This window comes from Ixodes scapularis, unplaced genomic scaffold (genome assembly GCF_016920785.2).
Source record: "Ixodes scapularis isolate PalLabHiFi unplaced genomic scaffold, ASM1692078v2 PGA_scaffold9__187_contigs__length_104089568, whole genome shotgun sequence".
Lineage (NCBI taxonomy): Eukaryota > Metazoa > Arthropoda > Arachnida > Ixodida > Ixodidae > Ixodes > Ixodes scapularis.
Window position 1 is genome coordinate 53,484,849 of NW_024609884.1, and position 17,942 is coordinate 53,502,790.

Below are 17,942 nucleotides of genomic sequence, written 5' to 3' on the forward strand. Positions count from 1 at the left end.
AAAGGGATTTTATCTTGCGAAATCCTGGGGCGTCCTCATTCCTGGCAGCGCAGTATCGCGCAATCCTTGCTCACCGGTAAAGATAATGTCGTCTGAGAAAATGTGATTCCCCTTCCAGTTCGCGCGAACAAAACAGTTGTGCGCAAAAAAGCGAAACGCCTTCAACGGTTATCATCATGTCTATGCATACTCGAGATAAAATAAAAGTCGGAATGAAGCGCCATGAAGAATAAATACAAACGTGTCCAAAACCCTCTCTCTTTCTCTGTTTCGTATTTCCGTAAGTAGAGTTGCCCGGAGTGCAGCAGTGCAAGCTACACAAAATTACAAATTGCTATACGTATATAGTTTTTTCTTTGTCAGCGTTGTCGTTTAATGTATGACTGGAAGTTGGTTTATCCTCACTGTTCACGGGGCATTGCTTCTACATTTATAAAATTCAAATTCTTGTTTGAGGTAGGTATCCTTTTTAAATCAGTGACATCTATCTAGAAAAAATCAGCTTGTCGAAACCCTTCACGCAGCTTAGCGCCTTTCCCTGCTTTCGTTTTGTGACTCTTTCGTAGTTCCGTATAATAATACCGTGCAATTCGTGAAATTATAATGATGGATGGAAGGGCATCGTCTAATTTGAGACATAATTCTACAAAATCATAAAAATAAAAAAGCCCTTAATCAAAAAACAATATGTGTGTGTGTGCGCGCGTGCGTGCAGGCGTGCGCGTGCGCGCGCGTGTGTGTGCGTGTGTATGTGTGTGTATGTGTGTGCGTGTGTGTGCGTGTGATTTCATCGCAAATCGTGCAAGAATTAAATGGTGGGTCCTCAAAAAATTCAAGGAAAACATATGTCGGTGGAAAATGTGACTAGAACAAAACTACAAGACTACGGAAAAATTGTTATTCTTGACTTGTGGGTTTCGAAAGGGCAGAAGGTAGGTCTTATGATTTTTGCAGTTTTCACGATAATCTAAACGTCGCAAGGCTCCAAAATGTGTAATTTTGAAGCCTCGCAACGTGTAGATTTTTTTTTTTATAGCAATTCTAACTTTTTTTCTTTTTTTTACAGCTTTAAAACTTCATATAGAAGAGTTGAAGTTACCTAGAAGTGTGTTTTTCTGTATTTTATTTTATGAAATAAAGATTCTTGAATCTTGCACCTTTGACAACAATTGATGGGCCAAGTTTGAATTGAGATTTTAATGTGCAATTATTTAAGGCATAAGAGAAACATATCAAACGAAAGCTTGTATCTAAGACTATTTAAAAAAAATGTATTGTTCATTTGAGTAAAGTTTATATAGAAGAAACGACAGTCTAAATAGGAGTAGAAAAGCTAAAAATACAAAATTCAAACGTCAAGTTGAAAAATAAGGATTTTTTTCTTTTTTTTAATTTTTGGATATGAAGAGTTTTATATGTTTTCTTAAATATGCAATAAAATTTCTCTGACATGCACAGTTTCGTCATAATGAGCAGTGTGTTTGAAGGCAAGACATATTTGTACCTCCATTCTACGACGCCTATATCTGTGACATTTCCTTTTTAAATATTACATATTTGTAACACGATCATAGTTTTTATTGGTTTCGAGCACACACACAGTTCTGTAAAACTTATACATTGATGGTATTTATAGTATAATATGGCAAGGGGTTTTTCCGCAGTGATCGCGGAAGTAGTTGAGACAGTTGATTACCTCTGTTGTACAACTTAATTATAGCCCAGTTTTTCCGCAGTTATATAGCGCGGGCTAGCTCGTGCTTGTAGCTCTATATAAGCACGCGCTGGTGAACTATTTCGAAATAAAATCATAAAATGGGGAAAGGGGGATGGGGGAGGGGGAGAAAAGATGAATTAGCTTCTGCAGCGCGAGCTTTCGCTTTATATTCTTTAAGCTGGGGTGCGTTAACAGGCTTATTCCCCATTCACACGACCGTAAAGGTACCTGTAGCTAAGGGACCTTTATTCTCTGCTGCCAATCAATGAACGATCTTCCGCGCGTGGCGTGTGCTCGCGACCCAAGAGCATGGGCTGATTCGCCGATAGCAAAGGGACTATGTTAAAGGTACCTTTATCCTGACCGTGTGAATGGAGTATTAGTAAACTACAAATATAGAAACTACCCTAAATATTGTTTAAGCGTTGTCATAGGAGATTAGTAACAGGTATATATGGGATCTTTGAAAAGTATTCTGTCAGATATAATAGAGCACTTGGGGGGAGGAGAACAAGCATGCGTGATTTTTTTTTTCTTTCTTCAGACAACTTCCTTTATGCGATAGCTAAGCTTGGTTTGTTTAAATCTCCCAATCTCCGTTTTTACTATGGACACTTCTATGTTCGCGAAACCAAACGTATGCTCCAAACCTCGTAGAATGATATGCGGTGAAACTATCGGTTCTGATAGCATCGCGTCGCTCCGGTGCTTGCTTTCGGTTTTCTGTAATGTGCGAGTCTTTCCTAATTTATCCTTCTTTATGTTTTTTAGATATAATCATCTTCAACGTTTTTATAAGCTGCATTGACTCTTTCTCTTCGACGGAAAGTGGAAACGAAAGGGCGATCCACCAGCCGAGAGTGACATAGACATGCCGCCCAGTTTTTAACTCTATGAGTGTCGCATCCTCTTTTTATATAGCTGTTGTGATTGTTTATTTGGTACAGACAGGGTCACTATGAAGTTTAGAAACGACTGCCATATCATGAACCATGCATGTGATAGAAGGGAAGATGCTATAGACAACCTGTGATTACCAGGAGGCGCAGAGCTAAAGCTCTCGTGCCGCCGCGTTCGAGAGCGGCAGCCTTTCCCACTCGTTTTGCTCCGCTGGCAGGTTCTGTGCCGTCCAAATATCTGGTGTCTCATCTCAGTTTCTTATACACTGTTTACTAAAACCAAGAGAGAGAAAGAGAGAGAGGGAGACCTGCGTGCTAACCCAACTCAGAAGTGTGTTTTGCTGAATGTTTCTTCAACCCTACACTTTGAAGTGGTACTGAACCTAAATTTAGAGCTCCCAATACAAGGCTGAACGGATAGGCGGGTCGCTGCAAAGCCCAAAAACATCACTCACACAGCAATATCTCTAACGGATGGCCGTATTTTTGGAAAAGAAGTGCGCGATTGAACAGGGCCGACGAGACAAGTCACGTCACGATTCTCATTCCCTCTCCTCCTCGCTACGTCCCGTCGAACCAACACCTCCTAGAAGAGAAGGCCGTAGCGCTCCGAGTCGTTACGTCACAATGTCGGAGAAGGAAGTCCATAAGCCAACTACGTGAGAAAAATTTCTAGGCATTGACGTGAAAAAAACGTTTCTTGCCGAGTGGCGCGGGGTGTTCGTGAGCGTTTATCCGACATTAATATATGTTTTAAAAGCGCAGTACTGTACAATTTATTATATATATAATATAAGCATAATACACAACGCGCTACCAAGGTTGAAAGTACCAATTTTATATTTATGATTATCCCCGTAACCGCGGGACTACGTGCAATCCCGCAGATCCCCACACTTTTCGAATGAACCGGTCCGCTGGGACGTTTACTTCCTTCGTACGGGCTCCAATTCTGGTAAATTTACGCTGTGTGTGAGCTGCTGACTGTCTAAAAAGGAACGCCGAGACTTTCAGAAGGGAAGGGAACCGAAAAAAATCCAGTCATCGCCGCAGGGAGCGCACACGAGCAAGAGATGGCTCGACGTTAAGCCTCCCACACTGCTGCCGCCGCTCTCGTGTGTATGTGTGTGTGGTTCTTCTGATCCTTCCCGTCGTTTTTTGGTCGTCACCGCAGTCTCGGGTAGTTTTTTTGTGTTCGCTTGATACCACGGCATTTACGTGGATTTGCGGAACAAGTATTGCTACGGTTTGAGTGACGTGTGGCAACTAGCCAACGATGACACATGGTCGGTTATCGATAGACCTCTCTTTCGACAGAGAGATACTTAAAGTTCGTGTTCAAATGTTTTCGTCACGGATATTGTGGGACGTGTGGATACGATCGACAGTTGAGGAACAACTTATTTACGGGCTTTGTTGGTCATGTGGGACGCGAGTAAAATGCTGCAGTCGGGTGTTTTTGTTGTTGTTTTTGTGATAGAATGACATCTTGTTCGTCGTTATCCTTGTGCGGTTGCGTCGACATTTGTAAATATGCGTGGTAATATTCCAATTTTCGCTTGAAGGTGAATAACAAGTTTGTGTGATTATACAAAGTGCGTTGTTTGTGCTTATGTGTTTATTTATAGTAATGTTATTTCACTACCTTTACCGCTTTTATACTAGAATCTTAACTGTATTAAGGTTATAGTATTATTGTATACAAAATAAGATATTTTGTTAACGCAGCTCGAGCCCATAGGGAGAAGTAAATTAGTTGACTGTAAATAGTAAGTTTAGTATCCTTTCCACACGGAAAAGGTAATATATTTTCATTAAATAATATGGGGACTTAGTCATCTCGCGGTCTTGAGTGATTGTACGAGCGTTGCAAGCTGATTTGTCGACCCCATAGTGCCATTCGATCGAAATTTCATTACTTTGGCCATGTGGCGGCGTATGATGCAAGAATTCAGTGACTGCACGCGATAACATCGCTTACATGATCCTAATTAAGTGACACTTGCCTAGCCGTGTCCGCGTTGACTACGTCTACCTTATTTTTAACTGTGACCTGTTCTGCTGTGTCCAATCACTGCGTGTCTCGCCATTTTGTCGAAGCATTTCTGTGTAAAATATACATTCCTACAGCAATTATTGCGTGAGTCAATGTTGTCTCTTATACGCCTACCTCGTACCATTTCATACCGATTATTTGGCGGTGGAATATTTGACCGTGTAATAAAATGTTTCCTAGACCCCTTGCTATGTGCAGCTTTCATTTTAGCTAATAAGACACGCGTATGTGACTAAAAGCGCGTTACGACGGTCGATCCACGCGCGTTGCCTTCGCTTCGACGCGCGCCCCCGATGGCCTTCCTTCGTGACGTCACGAGAAGACCATTACGGCCTTCTATTCTGGCCGACGAGACAAGTCACGTCACGATTCCCATTCCCTCTCCTCCTCACTACGTCCTGTCGAACTGGTGAACCGAAGCCAGGAGAAGAGAAGCGAGGCCGCTTCCTCTCATTCTCATAATTTTCAGGGGGACAATGACGTCATAGCCGTCGCTTGATCGCGCCCTTCTTTTCCAAAGGTACGGCCGTCCGCTTGAGATATCGATGTATGAGTAAAGTTTTGGAGTTCGTAGCGTCCTGTTCAACGCTTCTGTGGCCTTATTTTGCGAAATCCAAAGTGTGGTTCAGTATCCCTTTAACCCTGGCATCGTTGTCAATGAAGAAAGACGAAGAAATTGAAGTAGCTCTGTGGGAATCTGGCGAACTACTAAATAAACAAATGGGAAGTAATGGATTTTGCAATGAGCTCAGAAAGTGCGCAACAAAGTATTTCCCCTATTAATTCATTTGACATGCTCACCGGCTTGCTATAAGCTCAAAAAGTCGCATCTCAGTGCTTGTATACCATCGTATTGCATTTTGATTATGTGGAAAACCGGTGCGTCGTTCTTCAGCGAGCAGTACAATGCTTTCATTGGAAGAACAAAATCGTCTCTATCTTCACCTGCGTCGCTACAGCGATGCGCAAAATCTACAGCTTCGGAGTCGTCAGCGACGACATCGTGCACGATACAGCACACGCACTGTTCGCTGTGATCGCGGTTGACCTAGTGGCTGGAAGAAAACATCCAATATTTGCAGAACTTGTCCACATCTCCGACAGGGGGGCTAGTCATTTCAAAAATAGGTTTCAACTGTACGAGGTGGCGAAGAGACTAACTCTATGCCTAACGTGACCAAATTAATGTTTTCATCTACGGGACACGGTAAAAGTGCGTGTGATGGTGGGGGGGGGGGGGGGGGGGGGGGGGGGGGGGGGGGTGAGTCTTTGAGCATGAAGCCTCCTTTTACAACCGCCGGTCGTCAGAACTGTAAACCATTCGAAGTGCTGATGATTTTGCTCCTCTAGTGGCCCCGAAAGTACAGTGCCCCTCAAACTTAACGCCGCCACTCGGTTACACCCCGGTTACGCAAATATTGATCTATTGCATGCTACCGAAAGATAAATTGGTCGCTGCAGCTGCTCGAATACCTTCCCCTGGTTGGGTTCTCATCGGGGACGCGAATGTTCACCAAGTAGTTCAGGTTCGGGAATCGCTCAACAAGTGAATAAACCGGACGATCTAGTGGCGGCGTTAAGTTTGAGGGGCACTGTACCTGGAATCGTACTCGTCAAAAGTGAAGCAGCATGCCTCGCCCAATACCGTGACGCAAAGAGACAAAAATTTAACTTTTTGGGGCCTTGTGAAAAATATTCGATACTAGAAAGTGATTATTAAATTGATTGAATTAAAGCTAGGGGAATGGAAAGAGAAAGAGAAATAGAGCTGGCGAAAAATTGAGCCAGGAGCGGGGAGCAAACCTGCGGCCTTACTGGCCCAATTTTTTGCCAGCTCTCTTTCACTTTCCCTTCACCTAACTTGAATGCAATCAATTTAATAGTCACACTCTCCCCTCTTCGTTCACAATATATATATAAATATATAAAGACTTGATGATGCTGGGGGGGGGGGGGGGGGGGGGGGGACAAAAATCGGGGAGCACCGAATGTTTTGTGCGCAAACTTCCACCTCTCAGAAATTGGCATCGTGTGATATGAGGTCACATGACGGTCACGTGACTTTTGTTTCCCCGTTACATCCAGCGGGGAAATTTATGTGACGACCCTTCATGGGGGTCCTTCGTGGCGGTTCTCCGCGACAGTTTTCTCGTGGAGTTCGGCTGATAAAACACATTCTGTGTTAAAATGAACTGCTTGTTAACACACGAGAATTAGGTCTCGTCTGTCTCCGACGCTGATAGTGATTTACAATGACGTAGTACAGCGCAAATGTGAACCCCACTATCAGGTAACAACCTGGTCCCCAGCATAGGGTGCCTCCATGTCTTTCTTTCTCCCGATTGGCATGGGTGAAATCAAACTTAGAAACAAGCTTAGGGCGGTAATACCCCTGTCAGACGGGCACGTTAAATGCCATTCAAGCAAAATGTCATTAGAGCTCGGCCAATCCTTGTGTTTAATACGCCACGCTTTGCGTGCACGCGCCACGTGCAGAACCAGGATCACGAGCGGATTCGCCGAGCGGTAAATGACTTTCGATCAAAATGACATTTACTTTCCCGTCTGACAGGGGTATAAGATGGCTTCAAAGGTAGTACCCACAGTTACGCACTCGCGCCGAGAGACCACAGGGCACATTCACTTTGCATTTGACGATCGGGGCGGTAAAACGGCCGAGTTTTCACCACCGTGCAAATGATGCGAGCGCATGGAGGCACCCAATCCCAGTCCACTGGTCGTGTCAATGGCCCCTCGCGTCTTCTTCACAACTTGGAGGACAGCGGCGCAAAAGCACCCCCATGTTCCCGTATGTAGGTCGGACAGATCAAACACCAAAGGTCGCCTCCGAAAACTGCCAGCGATTTTCCGAGCATCTCTCTGGGTCGTTTCTGGTTCTTTTGGGAGCCTCACGATTGAGTAAGCGGCCCACGGGTCTCGATAGTGACAGCGTGACCGGAGGCCTGATTTACTCACATAGATTGACAGAGAGGTACTGTGTCAACGTCATTTTTACGCCTTGTTTATTTCGCGTCCGTCATGCGACAATTGGACTATACAGAAGTTAAAATAAAAAGCATGAATTTACGTTCGCACCTTCTTTCTTTTTCCTCATATACAAATCGATGGAGGCGTGGCCACTTACTTCACAGTACAGGCAACTCCATAGCAATTGTCACCGAAAAAAAAAGGTAACATGCAAAACAGCACAAAACAAGACGTGCTCATTAATTTGAATAAAACGCACGTACTTGTTTGCACGTAAATTCAGTCGAAAATAGATAAACAATCGTAGTTATACACATTCCTAGGTTTTATAAACACGTTTGCTAATAGACTCGCTATACTAAGCATAACACTGCGGAGTCACAAAAAGTTCCGATATCTTCCGGCTGTATATACGCGGTTCATTAGCTAAGGCCTCCGCGAACGCTTATGCAGCAACGCCTGGTCTAACGAACTCGACAAACGTCCTTTCTTTACGCTTTGAACACTCCTCTCAACTTTCCGAGGAGTACACAATGTCCAAACTCGAATGATAGGTTAATTCAGAATCTCCGCCTGGATGTCGTCACCTCCCAAGGTATCTCGTTTGTGCCCATTTCAGCGTACCCCAATTTTTTTTTTTTATAATGTGCACCGTGTATGATTAAATAATGCGTTAAGGGTTGCAGCTTCCCTACGCGCTGCTCGCTCGCGCCCGCACTCGCGGTAGTACGAGCCAACTTCAAGCATCGTGAAACACTGACGCGAATTGCGGTTTCCTGTTTAGCCCTTGACATATTCTATGCTGCGTTCACCGCTGAGCTGACGAGACGGCGTAAGCTATGCGTGCTCCCTGGACCAGTCAACCATCGATCTTGCACCAGTTGATGAAGCTCTGTGCACACACGCGCAGAGAGCAGGGCGATGAAAGGCAAGAATTGATTGGTCCGGGTGAGCGCGTAGCTTCCACTGCTTTGTCGGCTTAACGGTGAACAGAGGAAGAGTTCTCTGCAGTACGTCAGGTAAGTTAAGGATCACTGTCACAGACTGTATTAGGCCCTTCCTATAATGATCCCACGAGGGAGTGATAGTATTTTAAAATAAACGAAAAAAAAAAAAAAAAAACTTCATGGGGGCGGGTTATAGCCAGACATGTATACCTAACGCGTTGCTACTAACGAGTTTCTTCTACTTGGTTACCTTTCTCAATAACGAGTAACGTACTTAGTTACTTTTAATGCCAAGTAACGGGTAACGGTATCTCGTTACTTTTGAAGGAGTAACACGCACAACACCATTTAAAAAGTCTCGTTTTAATTTCAACCTGAGTATCCGTCTATTGCGACAAAGGCGGGTGGGTAACCCGAAAAACAACTAAACGGTATGACAGTATAGCAACGTTTATTGTTTAACACTGTAGTAAACTTGACATTTGGGCTAGTGCGTACCGTATTTACTCGAGTTATAGCCGCGCTATTTATGAACAAGGCCCGTGCTTCTATTCCCACAGAACACATATACAACCAATCATTGCGTTGCGCATAAATAACATAGCGAATAACCAGATCGAGAATACGATTCTCCATATAAATTCAATCTTCAAAGATGGTATCTTGGCACGAAGACGTTATCTCTGTCCTGTAAACAGCTGGAATCATGCTGCCAAACGCAGTGATTCGCAATCTGCGTGCTCCGCGCAAACGCGAACTCTCAGGCTTTCTTTATAAACAGTGTGGCTATTACTCGAGTAAATACGGTAGTCATTTCCTGTCAGTAAATATAGTTATGAGTGACGCTCTTTTCTGTCCTGTTCTTCTTCTCTCTACTTTGTGCTTTAAATACCTAAATATATTGTTGAACACGTCAATCTAACTTCACAGCTGGAAATGTGCTTCACCCAGCGAACACAATAAGGCTCGTTGGTTGAACCTTCTAGAATCGTGTAGAGACCGAATGTAAACCCAAAGGTTACCAACACTGGAAGGCACAGAACCCATAGGGGACAGAAGAATCCCAGATTCACGAGCTCTTCCTGAGGCACAACACTGCCGTTCCTTCGAGCGCGTCAGTAGAACGACTCGTCAGCGTCGCCGGAGATGTATCGTCAAGGAAGCGGGGAAACATACCTGATGAAAACTTGAACAGGCAGCTACTGCTTAAGTACAATAACTACTGAAAAAAAACAATAAAGTACGAAACAAAAGAAGTTGTGTATTTGATCGTCAAAGTAACGAGAAAAGTAACTCGTTACAGTTGAGGTAGAATAACGCGTTCCTTCTGAGAATCAGTAACGAGTAACGTATTTAGTTACTTTTTGAGCGAGTAATGAGTAACGGTATTGAGTTACTTGCTGGGCGGTAACGTGTACATCTCTGGTTATACACCAACTCATGTTTACAAACAAACCGGAGCGTCCCTAGCGGACGCCACCGGCGCCGCGCATGCGCGGTGGACGGTGGGCAAGAAGCTCGCCGACGCCCATAAACAAAACCATTGAATTGCGTTGTTGTCGGCGTCGGTGTGAGTCCCCGTGCTCTTTTTCGCGTTGGAATTGTTTATTCTACGTCCTCCTAAGAATGTCTGACTACTTGAGCGGCTTCAGCAAAATTAACGAGGCTCGTTACACCGCAAAACTTTGCGTGAATAATGTGACATGCGTCGATTCATTTCACGTGGACGCCGCAGAATGGGCGCTAAAGCCTGACTCCCACGATTAGATTCATTTCGCTATTTTCAGTCGCGACGTCGCTCGGGCTGTAAAAGTGTGGACCGTAGCTGAGATGGTGGACGTCGATACTGAAAACCGCAAGTAGAATCGGGCATTACAAGTCGGTGACGGCCACTGGTAGCAATGATCAACATCTTCTTGTATCTATACTGTTTACACTTAGCCTACTTACCCCAACCAACCTTCAAACTTCTTACTTCTTATCGCAATTACCGGGTCAACGTTTGGTTTACGGGCCGCTGTCGTTTGAACGAGCTGACGACAAAAAGCAGACAAGTTTGAAAGAGCAGACGACAGTTCGAACGGATGCGCAAGGGAGTGCGGGCAAGAAGCACCGAGTCCCGCGTCCACAAACCATTGGAATGTCACGTTGCCGGCGTCTGTGTGAGTCTGCATACTCTTTTTCGTGTTGGAACGTGTCGATTCTACGTCCTCATAGTAATGTCTTACCACTTTAATAGCCTGAGCGAAATTATCAAAGTTCGTTACGCCGCTAAACTTTGCGTAAATAATTTGACGTGCGGCGATTCATTCGCATGAACGCCGCAGAATGGACGCCAAAACCATGATGAGATTCTTCTAGCTATTTTCGGTCGCAAAGTCGTTCGTGCTGCAAAAGTGTTGAAGGTAGCGGGCGATGATCGACGTCGATACTGAAAATCGGAAGCTGGAACACACCAAGCGTAACAAGTTGGTGATAGCCACTGGTACCAATGATCAACATCTTGTATCTGCTGTTTTCACCGAGCCAACTTAAGTCTTTTGAGGCCTGAAATTACTCCTTATTGCAATCACTGGGTCAAAGTTTGGTTTACGGGCCACTTTTGTTTGAACGAGCAGACGACAAAAAGCAGACAAGTTCGAAAGAGCATACGAAAGTTCGAACGATCAGGCGGCCGTGTGAATTTGAAGACTCACTGAACCCGCGGGTGGTCCGGACAACTTGGCGGTTTTCTCTCGTTCATGTTGGAACACAACTACATCTGGCTAGCACAAAGTGTTGCCCGCACAAGCAATCGTAGTTCGACAGCGTCTGGTTTGCCCTTGTCACGGCTACTATCCACGTTCTAGGACGAATGGAGGGGCAGAAACGCATGAAAACTTATCTTCAAACCTTTCCAGACACCCTTGGTACAGCCCCCTCGCAGCATTTTGACGAGAAGGCAGGTTTTTTGTCTGGTTTCTCCCAAAAGAACGCAGGAATGCATGTCTCGCACCGCGACTTTTGCCCACCACCCCAGACCGGAAGTGCGCCCGACGCGCCACCACCGCGGCGTGACGTAGGAGAGTTGGGTTCGTCTATACGTTATACATACTTAAATCATTTCCCCCGGTTCCTCCATTTTGACCTTTAGTAACGTCCAATCATTGTGGAAAGTTGTTAATTACATTGAACGCATGTAAGAAAACAAAACATGCAGTTACTATATAGGCAGATTTGTTACAATAACGTTATGTCATACGCCATACAGACTTATAATAGAACATGCTCTCGGAACGGTGTACAGTATTTACTCGAGGCCCTTTCGTCGACTTTTCTGCAGAACACACATACAGCCAATCATCGCGTTCCACATAAGGTACGTTGCGAATAAGGAGATCGTGAACACCATTCTCCCTAAAAAAAAAAAAAATGCATTCTGCGCAGATAGCATTTTCGTGTAAAGATGTTATCTTTGTCCTGTAAATCCATGGTATCTTTCTGTCGATTCCGATAACTGGCTCTCCACTTGCTCCGCGGCGAAGCGGACCTACGAGCTTTGTTCATATACAATGCGTCTATATCTCGAGTAAATACGTAAGTAAAAACTATGCAAATTATAAAATATCCTGATTAATTGAAAAAGTGAAAACATATTACGTCTCACTACGCAAATGTATCTGCCACAGGGCGGCCTTCGCAAACTGTGCAGTGCGGGTTTAGAGATCTGCTCCAGTGCCATTCTGACTGCTGATGCCGCCAGCAATGCACAAACAAAAGTGCTAACCATCCTCCCTGACAGTCGTAGATTGAAATCGTTCTCTTTACTGCATCATGCCTGCAGGTAATGCAAACAAGCCATGAATGCGGGTTTTCCCTCGAGTCGAGTATCTAAGGCAGTTCTCGCTGTCAGTGTGAGCCGTATGCATTGTTTTTTCAACGACACATTTCAACGCAGAGCTTCAGGTGTTATTGACCAAGAGCACCTAAGTTCCTCTATTCGCTCTTTTTTGTATATTTACTACCTTGGCACACTATATCATTGCTGCTGCGTCGTTAAAGTCCTAATCATCACTGGCATCCCTTTATCGCCTGAATCTTGACCGAATAGTTATTGCAACCGACATTCTTCTACAAGCCGAACCGCGAGTATTCGTGGCCAGGTAAGCGTCGTGATGCATCACGATATAAAGTAAAAAAGCTCTCTCAAAGAATAGACAGAAAAAATAGCCCGTCCTTTGTGTTGAAATCACAAACGAAACGAAAATTCATGTTCTATTATACGCGTTTAAATATGATTGCGTCGCGCTTCGCAACACACAGTTCGCAAACGTCGAACTTAGAATAGTGCACGGTCAACAGATTCCAATTGCCTAGACTTTCTGCTAGAAAAGATGCGAACAAATTTCACGTTCCGCCACGTACAGCCTCGTTAATTTTTCTTAAAAACAGAGATACTGACTTTTTTTCTGAAACGAGGAACCCCGTATTTACAGGATTCAGTTTAAGTTGGAGACTTTTTTTTTTCTTTTTTGTACTGCGCTGCGTTAGACCTATTGCCGTGCGATATACTTTTCTAGGCTTCAGATGGCAGACGCAGTTCATTGGCGAATTAGCCTTCTTACACAGCGGCACGTGAAACAAGGTCCCGCTTCCGGGGAGACTGACCTCATAATTACGATGTCTATAAACAGCCGTGCTCAGGGCGCCCACGTAACTTCGGATGGAGAGCAGCCCCGGTGGGCATGCTGACCACCTGTTTGGCGAGTTTCCCGTTCAAGGCGCTTTTTGGCCGATTATGACCGGCACAATCTCGAGTTAAGTGTCGAAGAGCAACAAATGCCATTCTTGGCATGTTCAGCCTTTTAAAAACGACGATTTGAAAGGCGGAAAGCGAGCTTCTTACAAGTAATAGTGCATCGCCTCGTTTGCTCGTTATGGGGTATAGCAGCCGGGCAGAGCATTCTTTGAACGGTTTGAACCAGAGGAGGTCAGTATTTTCAGCGTAGCCTAGGCGCTCACAAAGGTTGTTATGTTGTTTTTTTTTTATGTTTTTTTCCCGCGTTTATTGAATTCAATAAAAAAACAGAAATATAAATTAATATATAAATTGAAATGTCTGTTGAAGAAAGTGGAAGATGTGAAATGCCGAAGGATGTGTATAATTTGTCCTTTGTTTCCATGTACTGATTTTTATGTATTACTTTTTTGTGACACCGGCACAGTCGTTTCCATTGTTTCATGTTATCTGGGCAAATAACAAAGCTGCCTGCACGTCACCAAGGTAAAACACACTATCTGTTGCGTACACAACTCACGAAGCGAATTTGATCACCCTATAAATGCCTGCCCGTTGCCATCTGGATGAGCATCGTGCCGGCATGCAGTCGTGTCGCACTACTCAGTGATGCACGTTAAAGACGCCCGCCCCGGCTAGCGGTGGTACCGTACTGGCCAAATTTCTCATCTACAGCGTAACCCAGTGTCGCCGCACCTCAAAGGCAGACCGACTTTACGCTGCCTAAGCACGAAAGTTAAACTTGGTTTGGTGTTAATCCCGATGATAATAAAGCGCTTCGTCAGCTGCAGGTTTTGTTGGAAGTATGACAGAGGCGGTATCGCGAAGCTTCGAAATTAAAGTAGACGGACCTCGACGTTCACGCCCGTTTCTCTTCAACACACTGAACTACAAAGTACTTTTTGTTTTCATTTTGTTTTTCCTTCAAAATATTAAGTGCAGCTGTTGGTGAGGCACCACGACTGCACAATAACGACGCGTCCTCTGCCGGTACGTCGAATGCTGAACAAAAGGTGGATGAGCCTGGCATTTTAGTCGTGTGCCCCACAGCCCTTGAATTGAAAAGCCAATTGTGATTCGGAACATATATTACAGAACTATATACATATAGTGTGTGCGTGTGCGTGGGCGTGCGCGTGCGTTCGTGCGTGCATGTGTGTGTGTGTGTTGACGGAGTGCACGTGGACGCCCGCGAATGATGAGGAGTTGGTATTACGAGTAGAAAACTCTAGTGATTATGAAAGCCGCGGTCACACATGCTAATTAATAGACCCTACAAAAGACAGTGTGCAAACAGCGCCTGAGGCCCTTGTGGGCGACTCCCTCACCGGGAGGTAGAAACGGGGGGTGCTGTTTTTTTTTTGTTTTTTTTTTTTTTGTTTTGTTTTTTTGCCCGATCCCCCAAAGGTTATCCTGGTGATATCCCACACTGCCTCCATGGTGATAGTTAGGGGCAGGAAAATGGCTTAAAAGGGCGGGAGGAACCACATGTTTGTCTTTTTAGACTTAGGCTAGGTGGTGCAAGCTACCGCCCGATGCAAAGTTTATAATAGCCATTAACATCAGAGCCGTGTATACAGAGAGTTTGGTCAATGGGAGGCGCGGGCAGAGCCAGGGCGTGCACCAGACTCGGAAAGAGGGCTTGACATGCTCCCTTGACCAACCAGGGCCCGTTTGCTCGAAGCACTAACCGCGGCTAAAGTTAGCCGCAGTACCTAGGAGAGGGATTTTGAGATCACGTGACTGGGCTCGTAGGAATGCGGGGAAACATGGCGGTGCCCCAGTGAGTGAGCGCCGCTCGCTTTGGAACTAATATGTCGTTGTAGCTGCAATATCGGGCGCGTTAGTCAGCAACGAATGGTGCAGGAGGCTTTCGCTTTGGTCTTACCTCACTTAAACCGCAAAGCACGGGCAATGACATCGCCGCATTTTTTAGATAATGTTTCGATTATGGGCATTCCTAAGCCTAAATGAACGCGATAATTGTCGGCATGGCAACGTCTTTGGAAAGCGGATTGTTGATAGCACACAAAAGCAGACAGCGTCCCGACAGACTTTTTTCTAAATCATACGGTATCACTTAGGAACATGCTGAGCATAATCAAAAACCACATATCAGTCAATTTTAGAACGACTTGAAGCTCGTGGGAAACTCGGGAGCGCATCAAAGTTACCACTCTTGCAGCAGGCGCAAAGCTCGCAGTGGCCAAACGCGGATGATTTACGGTTTTTTCTATGATTAGATTATCATCGCGTTCCGCCCTGCTAGCTTTGCGCCTGCTTCACGAGTGGCAACTTTGGTGCGCCCCCGAGTTTCCCACGAGCTTCAAGTCGTTCTAAAATTGACTGATATAGTGGTTTTTGATTATGCTCGGCATGTTCCTAAGTGAAATCGTATGATCATTTTTACTAATTAAAAAGTTAATTGAGGAAGTTTAGTTAACTTAAATTAAGGCGTTTTTGACATTTGAAAGGAAAATAAGCAAAAGGCCTAAAATTATTTCATGGCACTAAAGCCTTTTAACTGTACTCACAGTGTGGTTAAAAAAGTTAATGTAGACTGAAAATCCACGTCGGGAGATGGAGTGAATCGTGCGACCCACGGCGGATGTGAAAAAACACTGCTTTCCGCCGCGGCCTTTGCTTCATAAGTCGAGAACCAAAAATCCGACAAACTTGCGGTTTGTGGCAACTGTGTTTTTGGAGACGACACCATTATTACATAATTATTTTTTCAGGGAAATTAGAAATTCAATTTTTTTTACCTGCACGATTTGATATGAAATCACGCATGTACTACATAGCTTGGAGGTGCCACCATAGCTGGGTGCTGGTTTTATTTCTATTTACTGGTTCCCTCGAGTTACGACTTCTGCAGTGTGAAACTAACAGGGTAAACCAAACGCACGTTGCACATAAAATACCGGCTTGGCCGCGAATGACGTTACGGGCAAGCTATATATATAGGCCATCGGGCGTACAGTCTTTGGATATTACTACTATAGTCACTAATATTAAACAGCGCACAAAACGTCGGCGGACGTTTTGTGTGATGTTTAATATTAGTGATGTACCAAGCTCAAATTACAACTCAAGAAGGTAGGGCGAGTGTAAGACGGGCCGGGCAGGAGGAAACAGACGGAACGCTAAAGGGGAGTGGAGGTTTCCCCCTTTCTTCTCCAGCGTTCCGTCTCTTTCCTCTTCCCCGGCCGTCTTACCCTCGCCCTACCTTCTTGAGTAGCTTCCCGCGTTGACGCCACCAAGCGGCAAGGCTCGCAACTACAGTATCCTTGACCGTGCATGATCTATCGACGTCACGAGCGCGATACGTATTGCGCTTCTCGCCGGCCGACTTTGAAGCGAGATCGTAGAGAGCTCGCGCTCACGTCATTTCGTTTTCGTACCCATTTAAGAGGTTTTCTGGCGAAAGAGCAACATCGGGGCGTACAGCTCCAAAGCTAATCGGGTGCCCCAGCAATAGTGCAAGATTTAGATTTGTAATAGGACGCATCATTTATATTTACAAGAAATTATGTCTTTTTTCCGTATAAAGTACATACCTACAGCGATTAATCGTAAAAATAAATATCCGACAAACGGCCCCAATCGCTCTGTTGTCAAACTTTTGCTGTTGTTGCGAGAAACATGGCCGTGTAATGGCTTTCGAGGTCGCGTGAGTTGTCACCGTGCGATTTCTTTCTTTTGGGGCATTGTGAACTCTCTTGTCTATTCGAACAAAACACAAACAATTTCTTAGCTCAAAACGGAGACTTGACGTGTCACTGGCGATACCGAGCCGATATTATGCTCAAATCTGATAGAGAATTTTGCCTAGAAAGTGTGGCAGCGAAGTCGTGAGGATTTTTTTTTTTTTTGTTTATATTATGTTTTGCATTTAATAGCAACGTGTGTACTTTATACTTAAATAAAATTGTCATCCCGTTTTGAATAAATGGTTTATTTTATTACCATATTAAAGTCTTGAACTCTTATTGGACCACCACATTGAATTAAGGATTCTGACAAGGAGGCAACCGGGAGCGATCGGTTAGATTCTAGCAAAAATGTTTTAAGGGGCTACCTATTATCTATTCACTGTCACTGGTGACGCAGGAAGGCACTCGGTGCAGTTTCGAATGAAAAAGGAGATATATTACAATAATGGGTAACAAAACAACACCATAACACAAAAACGAAAATAAAAACGCAATGCAAATATTTGCATAATCAAAAGGGCGAGCAATTTGTAGGTAAACCTGTAAAACGCAAACGAGGATGGCGGCAATACCGGCAAGCCTCCTTATTTCCTTCTTTCTTTTTCCAGCATCGTTGAAGACTTGAAGTCACGATGAAACAACTGCGCGGACCCGGCGTCGGCCTCACCAACCCAAAGTGCTGTTACACGAAGTTCGCCGCAGAGCCGACATAATTATAGGCAGTCCTCACTTTCCTTCAACCAGATTGACCTCTGTGCAAGGCCTCTCGGGCTGACGTGCGCTCTCGGCTCGCCCAGGCTGCTGCACTTCGCCACGTCCCGCAAAACAACAACAGCCACAGC